Here is a 9,101-nt window from a genome sequence, read left to right on the forward strand (position 1 = left end):
CAGACTTCAAGGTTTCCTCTGCATCAGATTTGGAAGAACAACATCATTTTCAAAGATTCTTTGGATTTGACTGGGAGAAAACCCTCTGCTAGATCTCAAAATCCTTGAGATTTTGGTCTTCTGTATTACAGGCAGATTCTTTACCATTACTAAATAGAAATAGTGCATGATCTTGAATTTAGTTAAAATAAGTCTTACTTACCGCTATAACAAGAGAATCTGCTTCAGAGACTTTTGAACAACACGTACATATAGCCATACTACCAGCATCTCCTCTAGATGATTGTGTCTCTAATCTCTGGTGATATCTCTATTAGCAAACTTCTACAAAACAGTACAAAACACAAACACAAGCTTTGCTCAAAAGAAAACACTTAAGGTCACTTCTTTTCTTACTGTTTTGCAATTACTTTCCCACACTCTGAAGCAATCACTTTCTTCTCTCCTTGCTTTTTTAGAAGGAATTTGCATTCACCTGTTTTGAGTTAGGTCTCCAGAACTGAAAAGCTTCCCTTTGACTAAAAAATGTTGATATGTACAATATTACACATATTTTCTCTGAGTAGTGAACAGCTTCTCTGGGTTATGAAATATAAAGAAAACCTGGGGAATAGGACTGGAGAACGCAATGGCTGCCCACTCCAGTACTCTTGCCTGGACAAACCCATGGACGGAGGAGCCTGGTAGGCTACAGTCCATGGGGTCGCTGAGAGTCTGACATGACTGAGCGACTTCACTTTCACTTCTTACTTTAATGCACTGGAGAAGGAAATGGCACCCCACTCCAGTGTTCTTGCCTGGAGAATCCCAGGGACGGGGGAGCCTGGTGGGCTGCGGTCTATGGGGTCACACAGAGTTGGACACGACTGAAGCAACTTAGCAGCAGCAACAGCAGGAAATAGGACCAGTACTAGAGGATCTTAGTAAAGCTTTTAATAGCTCATTTGCAATTCATAATCAATTCAATGTAACTCATAATGCCATGTTTGCATTTTTAAAACCAAATTCTTGGACTTAAATTCATCATGGGCTTGTGATTTTTTTTTCCTTGACATATATTTGCTACCTAGTTCTTATTTCTATAAGATGGATTTTTCTTCCATCAGACAACTTATTAAAGTTGTTTCCACAATCCTAAATGATCTGTTATTCCTGCAGCTTCCCCTTGTGCTTAAATCACTTTCTTACTTATATGAACATTAAAAACCTAGCTAAATGCATCTCCTTCTGAGATTTCACCCACTTGAGGACCTGGAATAACACTGCTTAATATCTTCTAACATGGCATACTTATGTCAAAAACATGAGTTATGTCACTTAGCCACTCAGGTGATCACCTAACAGATGATCTCAAAACTTTCCTTGGACCTTCGAGAAATGAGAGAAGAGTTTGACTAAATGATCTGTCATTCCCTGCACCCTTAAAATCTCATGAATTGATTATTTTAATGAAACTCCGGTTTCTAAATTTGATTTCCTGAATGTCTCTTAATTCTATAAAGTACAAAAACAGAAAAAGCCAGGTAAGAATACAAGAACTGTGAGAGCAAATAGAGAAAATAGTATTTTAATAGCTGAATTATAGCCACTAAGCTTTATATATTAAAACATCACTTTTGAGAAATGTTAAAGAGTATAAGCCTATATATAGGCAATGAAGATCAATTACTCTATCATGCTTAAATTAAAGACAGAATTATAGAATTCATGTATAGAGTAATGAAGAAAAGTCATATCTAGACTGCTATTATTTGCCACGTTTTAGATAAAAGAAAGATAATAAAAATAGTAAGCCTTTTTCTATGTATAGAAAAAAGTCTTTTCACAGTTTATAGTGGAAGCACCATGAGTGACTTGGGAAGTAGAACATTTAGCATCATTATAACTGCCATCGGGCCCCTACCAAAACCACTCCAAATGAAGTATTCATTAAAATACCAAGAAAAAAATTATGTGTGTTAAAAATCCTCAGCTTAATTGACTGAAGGAAGAGAGTAAGAAATGCTGCAATGTACTCCTGTAATACATGATGGTTAGAAATTAAAGACAAAATTCTACATGTGGTTAAAAACTAAAAGTAGAATATAAAAAAAAAATTAATGATTTATTTATTTTTATCTTCTGGTGATCCATCACTAAGCCAAAAAGCAGCTACAGGAAAGCCCCTAGCCATTATCCTCAACCCCGTCCTCACCCCTTAAATTTGTGCTACACAGAACTTCGGGAACAATCACAGAGAGCTCATGTGGAGAAACCATTTCTCCATCTCCAGTGCCTTTAGCAGGGCCGCAACTCCTAACGGTCTTCAGAATAAAGTTCAAATTCTTTGGCAGGGCTCATAAAGGCCTGCATGAATTGCTCTCTGCTCACCTTCTCAGCCTCATCATGGCCACTCCCTTAGTTTGAGCCCTAACAGTGGTGGCAGCAGTATTCTCTGGGAAGCCTCTGCTTCATGAGTCTGTTAAGATATCCCTCTCCTTGATTCCCTAACATTCTGTGCATACTTCCTATCACCATGTAGTCTTAACTTCTGATTTTCAGGACTGGTTCCCAAGGTCAGTGTGAGCTCCCAGAAGTCCAGGAATTAATTTCTGTCTGTCCAGGGCCAGTCCTGCACTGTGATCAAGAGACTCAGACTTTATTAAATAAGCTACAATGAGATATTAATCACCTCCTTCCAGTCAGAATGACTACCACCAAAAAATCTACAAATAACAAATGTTGGAGAGGGTGTGGAGAAACCCAGTTCCAGAGGGAGCCCTGTTACACTGTTGGTGGAAATGTAAACTGGTACAGCCACTATGGAGAACAGTCTGAACTTCCCTTAAAAAACTAAAAACAAGATATCATATGATCCAGCAATCCCATTCCTTGGCATATATCTGGAGAAAAAACTAATTCATAAGGATGTTCATAGCAGTACTATATACAGTAGCCAAGACATGGAAACAATCTAAGTGTTCATCAACAAAGATATGGATAAAGAAGATGTTATACACACGTATATATACATAAATATGTATATATACACATATGCAAGGGAATATTCAGTTCAGTCGCTCAGTCGTGTCCAACTCTTTGCGACCCCATGAATTGCAGCACACCAGGACTCAGCCATAAAAAATAATAATAAAATACATCTTCAGCAACATGGAAGCCCTAGAGATTATTGGTCTAAGTTAAGCAAGTCAGATATTGAAAGACATATATATCCCTTCTCAGGAGAATCTTAAAAAAATAGTACAAATCAACTTATTTACAAAACAAACTCACAGACATGGGGGAAGGGGGAAACTCATGGTTACCAAAGGGGGAAAGGAGCAAGAAGGTTAAGTGAGGAGTGCAGAATTACAGACAGATGACACTATACACAAAACAGATAAATGAAGATTCACTTTTCAGCAAAGGGATGGAAGTGCAGTATCTTGTTCACGTGAAACTCAACACAATATTATAAACCAACTACAGTTAAAAGGAAAAAAAAGAGACTGGTTCTGCGGGTGGCAGAGCGGGGGGTGAGTCCCAGCCTCTGCAGGCAACGGGAAGGAGACAAGAATAGGGGGTGGGCATGGCGAGGCACTGAATTCTGTCTCCGTCCTTCCTTAGGGCTTTTAACACTTAACAAAGCTCAAAGGCAAAGCGACATCATTACCCCTCATTTTACTTGCTCACGGTCCTTTCGCCCTCCCTGGCCCAGGCCCTGGCTAAGGCGGGGGTCTCGGCGCCGGCAGGTCACCCTGCTCCGGAGCGGTTGTCCAGACTGGGTCCTCCCGCCAGTGTCCTGGCCCGGCTCTGGGGGCGGGTCTCTGCTAGCTGCGCCCTCAGGGCCAGGTCCCCAGACCCCGCCAAGCCGGCATTCTGGAAAGATCAAGGGGCCCGGGATCCAGCCGGCCCTCAGGCTCCTCAGGCAGCACAGGCTCCAACGGCAGCCTCGTTGACCACGCGATCCTGGACCCTCCTGCGCCTGCGCGAGAGCGGGGCGCGGGAGAGAGGGACAGCGCATGCACAGACTCCTGGCGCCCGGCCGGCCATGTGCTGTCTTGGGAACTGCCTCTCTGTGTCTGTAGTGAGGGCTTCTCCTCCGGTGAGGGCTTCTCCACACCTCCGTTTGTTATCTTCTCCCTCCTGGGGTGTTTTTCATATGTACATCCACTGCAAAGCAACTAGAATCTCTGAGGAAAAGCCCGTCTTTCACCTGCTGTCGTCTCAAAGAATAATTTTGGCCACAAACATACTGAAAAAGGTGAGTAGCTGAGTCATTGACTCATGAGAAACGTAAGTAGCTAAAGAAGGAAATTAAATTGAGAGAATATTTAGCGAGACACTGGAATGACTTTTTGATTGACCGGCTGAGGTGAGTTTAGCTTTCAGGTTATTCCTGGCATCAGCTCTCTATTACGTGTGGGCTAAAGCAGTGTTTTAGTTAAAACAGTGTTTATGAAGAGACACATAAAGAAGTTGGAGAAGGAAATGGCGACCCACTCCAGTATTCTTGTCTGGGGAATCCCATGGACAGAGGAGCCTGGCAGACTACAGTCCATGGGGTCGCAAGAGTTGGACATGACTGAGCGACTAACCACCACCACGTAAAGAAGTAGGGGGTACCAGCTCAAAAATAGAGAAGTTCTGGAAAGGTGGATGAGGAAGTGGAAAGAAAAAGAGCAGTCATCTTGAATTAACTGACAAGTACAAATAACCTTGTTAAGCAACCATTAGGACTTACAGAGGCATTAAAATACCTGGAGAGCAGATGGCCTGCAACTCCTGAATGTTATGACTGTGATATAATCCAGGAAAGTTTATCTTGGCATTTTGGAAGTTAAAATTCAGGTTTGGGGTATAAATATTTACTGAAAGATACAGCCAGTGAGCAAAACATTCAGAAAGAGAAACTGACTTTTCTTTTACACAGAAATTGCCTAAGTGCCACTAGTACTCTTTGCCAAACCTCAAAAGGTATGTCTTAAAGGTGCTAAGATCTTTTATGATTATTGTAAAGCCTGAAAATGGATTATAAACTCAGTAACTTTGCCTTTAGCCCCATGGCCAGCTTTCTTACATTGTGACTCTAAAGTCTCCTCATTCAAAAGAAAAACATATTGCAGGCTTTCCCAAAACTTTTACATTTTCCTTTGGTCGATATGTCATTTAGGGTATTTTCAGTTCAGTTCAGTCGCCTAGTCATGTCCGACTCTTTTCGACCCCACGTCAGGCCTCCTTGTCCATCACCAACTCCTGGAGTCCACCCACACCCATGTCCATTGAGTCAGTGATGCCATCCAACAATCTCATGCTCTGTCGTCCCCTTCTCCTCCTGCCCTCAATCTTTCCCAGCATCAGAGTCTTTTCAAATGAGTCAGCTCTTTGCATCAGGTGGCCAAAGTATTGGAGTTTCAGCTTCAACATCAGTCCTTTCAATGAACAGCCAGGACTGATGTCCTTTAGGATGGACTGGTTGGATCGCCTTGCAGTCCAAGGGACTCTCAAGAGTCTTCTCCAACACCACAGTTCAGAAGCATCAATTTTTCGGTGCTCAGCTTTCTTTATAGTCCAACTCTCACATCCATACATGACCACTGGAAAAACCATGGCCTTGACTAGATGGACCTTTGTTGACAAAGTAATGTCTCTGCTTTTTAATATGCTGTCTAGGTAGGTCATAACTTTCCTTCCAAGGAGTAAGCGTCTTTTAATTTCATGGCTGCAATCACCATCTGCAGTGATTTTGGAGCCCAGAAAAATAAAGTCAGCCACTGTTTCCACTGTTTCCCCATCTATTTGCCATGAAGTGATGGGACCAGATGCCATGATCTTTGTTTTCTGAATGTTGAGCTTTTTAAGCCAACTTTTTCCTCTTTCACTTTCATCAAGAGGCTCTTTAGTTCCTCTTCACTTTCTGCCATAAGAGTGGTGTCATCTGCATATCTGAAGTTACTGATATTTCTCCCAGCAATTTTGATTCCAAGCTTGTGCTTCTTCCATCCCAGCGTTTCTCATGATGTATTCTGCATATAAGTTAAATAAGCAGGGTGACAATGTACACCCTTGACGTACTCTTTTTCCTATTTGGAACCAGTCTGTTGGTCCATGTTCAGTTCTAACTGTTGCTTCCTGACTTGCATATAGATTTCTCAAGAGGCAGGTCAGCTGGTCTGGTATTTTCATCTCTTTCAGAATTTTCCGCAGTTTGTTGCGATCCACATAGTCAAAGGCTTTGGCATAGTCAATAAAGGAGAAATAGCTGTTTTTCTGGAACTCTTGCTTTTTCAATGATCCAGCAGATGTCGGCAATTTGATCTCTGGTTCTTCTGCCTTTTCTAAAACCAGCTTGAACATCTGGAAGTTCACAGTTCACTGAAGCCTGGCTTGGAGAATTTCAAGCATCACTTTACTAGCGTGTGAGATGAGTGCAATTGTGCAGTAGTTTGAGTATTCTTTGGCACTACATTTCTTTGGGATTGGAATGAAAACTGATCTTTTCCAGTACTGTGGCCACTGCTGAGTTTTCCAAATTTGCTGACATATTGAGTGCAGTATTTTCACAGCATCATCTTTCAGAATTTGGAATAGCTCAACTGGAATTCCATCATCTCCACTAGCTTTGTTTGTAGTGATGCTTCCTAAGGCCCACTTGACTTCACATTCCAGGACGTCTGGCTCTAGGTGAGTGATCACACCATTGTGATTATCTGACTGGTGATAGAAGCAAGGTTTGATGCTGTAAAGAGCAATATTGCATAGGAACCTGGAATGTTAGGTCCATGAATCAAAGCAAATTGGATGTGGTCAAACGGAGGATGACAAGAGTGAACATCGACATTCTAGGAATCAGTGAACTAAGATGGACTGGAATGGATGAATTTAACTCTGACGACCATTATGTCTACTACTGTGGGCAGGAATCCCTTAGAAGAAATGGAATAGCCATCATTGTCAACGAAAGAGTCTGAAACGCAGTACTTGGATGCAATCTCAAAAACGACAGAATGATCTCTATTCGTTTCCAAGGAAAACCATTCAATACCATGGTAGTCCCAAGTCTATGCCCCGACCAGTAACTCAGAAGAAGCTGAAGTTGAACAGTTCTATGAAGACCTACAAGACCTTCTAGAACTAACACCTAAAAAAGATGTCCTTTTCATTATAGGGGACTGGAATGCAAAAGTAGGAAGTCAAGAAACACCTGGAGTAACAGGCCTTGGAGTACAGAATGAAGCAGGGCAAAGGCTAATAGAGTTTTGCCAAGAAAATGCACTGATCATAACAAACACCCTCTTCCAACAACACAAGAGAAGATTCTACACATGGACATCACCAGATGGTCAACACCGAAATCAGATTGATTATATTCTTTGCAGCCAAAGATGGAGAAGCTCTGTACAGTCAGCAAAAACAAGACTGGGAGTGGACTATGGCTCAGATCATGAACTCCTTATTGCCAGATTCAGACTGAAATTGAGGAAAGTGGAGAAAACCACTAGACCATTCAGGTATGACCTAAATCAAATCCCTTATGACTGTACAGTGGAAGTGAGAAATAGATTTAAGGGACTAGATCTGATAGACAGAGTACCTGATGAACTATGGATGGAGGTTTGTGACATTGTACAGGAGACATGAATCAACACCATCCCCAAGAAAAAGAAATGCAGAAAAGCAAAATGGCTGTCTGAGGAGGCCTTACAAATAGCTGTGAAAAGAAGGGAAGTGAAAAGCAAAGAAGAAAAGGAAAGATATACCCATTTGAATACAGAGTTCCAAAGAATAGCAAGGAGAGATAAGAAAGTCTTCCTCAGTGATCAATGCAAAGAAATAGAGGAAAACAATAGAATGGGAAAGACTAAAGATCTTGTCAAGAAAATTAAAGATTCCAAGGGAACATTTTATGCAAAGATGAGGGTATTTTATTCCTATGTAATGAGGCACTTTGTTTTCTAATATTTGTGTTTTCTTTTGCACTTTACCTGTTGTGAGAAGAGAGGGTTCTGACAACACTAAGCATTCAGTTCAGTTCAGTCGCTCAGTCGTGTCCGACTCTTTGCGACCCCATGAATCGCAGCACACCAGGCCTCCCTGTCCATCACCAACTCCCAGAGTTCACTCAGACTCACGTCCATCGAGTCAGTGATGCCATCCAGCCATCTCATTCTCTGTTGTCCCCTTCTCCTCCTGCCCCCAATCCCTCCCAACATCAGTCTTTTCTAATGAGTCAACTCTTTGCATGAGGTGGCCAAAATACTGGAGTTTGAGCTTTAGCATCATTCCTTCCAAAGAAATCCCAGGGCTGATCTCCTTCAGAATGGACTGGTTGGATCTCCTTGCAGTCCAAGGGACTCTCAAGAGTCTTCTCCAACACCACAGTTCAAAAGCATCAATTCTTCAGCGCTCAGCCTTCTTCAGAGTCCAACTCTTACATCCATACATGACCACAGGAAAAACCATAGCCTTGACTAGACGGACCTTTGTTGGCAAAATAATGTCTCTGCTTTTGAATATGCTATCTAGGTTGGTCACAACTTTTCTTCCAAGGAGTAAGCGTCTTTTAGTTTCATGGCTGCAGTCACCATCTACAGTGATTTTGGAGCCCAAAAAAATAAAGTCTGACACTGTTTCCACTGTTTCCCCATCTATTTGCCATGAAGTGATGGGACCAGAAGCCATGATCTTAGTTTTCTGAATGTTGAGCTTTTTAAGCCAACTTTTTCACTCTCCACTTTGACTTTCATCAAGAGGCTTTTTAGTTCCTCTTCACTTTCTGCCATCTGAGGTTATTGATATTTCTCCCAGCAATCTTGATTCCAGCTTGTGCTTCTTCCAGTCCAGCGTTTCTCATGGTGTACTCTGCATATAAGTTAAATAAGCAGGGTGACAATATACAGCCTTGACGTACTCCTTTTCCTATTTGGAACCAGTCTGTTGTTCCATGTCCAGTTCTAACTGTTGCTTCCTGACCTCCATACAGATTTATCAAGAGGCAGGAATACCAAGCATAATGTGTGCTAAAGAAGGGATTTTTCCAGATTATTGAAGCCACAGGAGATGTGGGTTTGATCCCTGGGTCTGGAAGATTCCCTGGAGGAGGGGGGCATGGCAACCCACTC

This window comes from Bos mutus, chromosome 15 (assembly GCF_027580195.1).
Source record: "Bos mutus isolate GX-2022 chromosome 15, NWIPB_WYAK_1.1, whole genome shotgun sequence".
Taxonomy (NCBI): Eukaryota; Metazoa; Chordata; class Mammalia; order Artiodactyla; family Bovidae; genus Bos; species Bos mutus.